The 2,437-nt window shown below is 39.9% G+C and overlaps 1 protein-coding gene across 11 annotated transcripts in view; it reads left to right on the top strand.

The window, feature by feature from the left end:
• The window catches only part of LRBA (LPS responsive beige-like anchor protein), a 760,533-nt gene that overhangs the window by 578,658 nt on the left and 179,438 nt on the right, over positions 1-2,437 (top strand). The window lies entirely within an intron of this gene.

Below are 2,437 nucleotides of genomic sequence, written 5' to 3'. Positions count from 1 at the left end.
TATATATGAATGAATATATATTATATATATTAACATATATATTTAGTTTCAAACAAAATTACTTATTTGTAAGTTGAACTCTTGATTACTATTGAAGTCTTGTTTTATATTCTCTTTGGATCATGTGTCAGAACTGTTTAAGCAAAATTATTCATTGATTTCAAAATTTGAGTTCATTGTATTTTCAGGAATATTTAAGGTCACTGCAAAGTAGGCAATTAAAAAATACAATGTTAATTCTTAAAATCATGCTTAAAGTTCTAAAACACTGTGACTCTGATGTTTTTTAGACTGCTAATTTTAATTCTTGGGTATGATGAGAAAATGGCGCCTATGCCTTTTCTTTATGTGTATTGGTATATAAACACCCACCCAGATGCACATAGTATTTGAGGATATACCCAAAGAATCTAGCTTGGATAAAAATGCTAGTCACAGTCTGCTGGTTACACTTGTCAGTTAGATAGAGGAGATGCTGAGAAATAGTTGTCTGTACCTCTAAACATTGCATACAAGTCTTAAATGAGCTTGCTAGAGGCCATTTGTCTGTGTTTCTTCAGCAGGATAAAATACAAAAATTTGAGTGAAAAATTCATTTGTATTTCAAAGCAATACAAGTTTGCTGTACAGTGCCCTTGACTGGCCTTTATATCTGGGCATACTCACAAAGTTACAGACACAAGAAGTGGTGGGTGGTTTTAGTGACCATTATGTGACATGATAGATATCACTTTCCTGTTTCTTTTTGTTGATTGTTTAATTATGATGTACTTCGTTATCTTTTATAGCACATACAGAGTTTCATATGTGTTTGAAACTTGTTCATCATCTGAAAAAGGCGTATATCAGCTGTACCTACTATTTTTTAAATTATTGCTTTCCAAAATTATTTTTCATTTGTGTCTTTCTTGTTTTCTTCCCCCAGTTTGTTTGACTGTAATGCTAGATATCAAAATTATTTGAGATTCATTGTTCAAAAGAAAGTTATATTTGTGATTATAAGGACATTCTTGTGTTAAAGGAGAAACAGCTTAACTAGATGGAATTGTAAACATTGTAGCTAGGGACAGACTTTCAAAAAGCCTGAGTTCTAACCTGGCTAGGTTGAACTGGTTTGTAACTGGACAGACATTCTCTCTGGACTGAGCAGATTCAGGCACATGCCTTTAGTGGCTCAGGTTAGAAGCCAGGGGGCACTAGAGCAGCTCTCCCTTCCCTTGCACAGTACTGAGCTGAGGAGGGTGGGGGCATGGGCATGGCCAGGCCTCAGCAGGATCTCTGATTCTGCCTGCACCATCCCAGGCTTTTCCTGACTGGCTGCTCAAGGGGCAGGAGTGTTGCCAGCCCACAGCTAGCACTCTGAGGCAAAGAGAGGTGTGTAGTGCATGAATCTGTTGATGATACGGAGCTTTTGAATCTCCCTCCCTGCTTCTTTATACTGTCTGCAGTAAAGTGACAGGCAAGGAAGCCAGCAGGGAGCTTATAAGAGTGTTTATCACCTCATCAGCAAAACAATAGCCTCTCTCTATTTGTTAAAAGTTTTAAGCAGCTTACCAGCTGACCTGTTGATTAGCTCCAAAATGCCCTAAAGAGTCACTTGTGTCTGCCTGTCCCAGTGAAATTGGAGACAAACGCACACAGACAAGTCTCGGCATTAGCTAGCATACCACATGCCTAGGGTCCATGAGGCTGGGATCCATGCTGTGAGAGATAGGAGGGAGGGAGGGGAGATTCCTGCTTAAGCAGTGAGGGTGGGGGGATAGGGCAGGGGGAAGCCAGACAGACCCTGCTGTGCCTGCAAGTCTCTGCTAGAGCTCAGCCAGGGAGCAGAGGGGCCGAGTCAGCCCTACTGTGGAGCAGAGACCCTTGCCCAGCCCAGAGAGCATGCCAGGATGCTGGGGGAGTCTGGTTTATCTTAAACCAACAAGGGGTCAGGGACAGATATTGCATAAACCTGTTTGAGCCAACTCAGTTAAGTCTGATAGTACATTCAACCAGGTTTATCGCAAACTGGTTTCAGCCATTTTCAGACTGGTTTATGTGCACTGAACATCTGTTTTGTTACATATTTAAACCAGTTTCTGATCAGTTGAACCAGTTTATGTGTAATGTTAGTCCCTAGTCTGTCAGATGGGTAACCACTTGACTGCTTTCAGATATTAGAGGTACAACATATCCACTGATTGACAACACAGCTCTACTAGTTTGTCCAACCTCAAATGTGTGACCATACCCTGAAGTCAAAACCAGTTGAATACATTCATTTGTTATGCTAATTCTTGGACAAATAAGTAATTTATAAACTTATTAGATTTACTAGTACCCTCAGTCCTCAGATTTGATTCTTGACTGACTAATACTAGGTAACTAAATTAGGATTTACAAATAATTATTAACAAAGCCTCCCATAAGAAAGCAGCTTAGAAGAGAAGAGGGG

Source organism: Gavialis gangeticus, unplaced genomic scaffold, assembly GCF_001723915.1.
Source record: "Gavialis gangeticus isolate Ggan-Ray unplaced genomic scaffold, GavGan_comp1, whole genome shotgun sequence".
Taxonomy (NCBI): Eukaryota; Metazoa; Chordata; order Crocodylia; family Gavialidae; genus Gavialis; species Gavialis gangeticus.
This window is presented reverse-complemented; position numbering and strand designations above follow the sequence as displayed.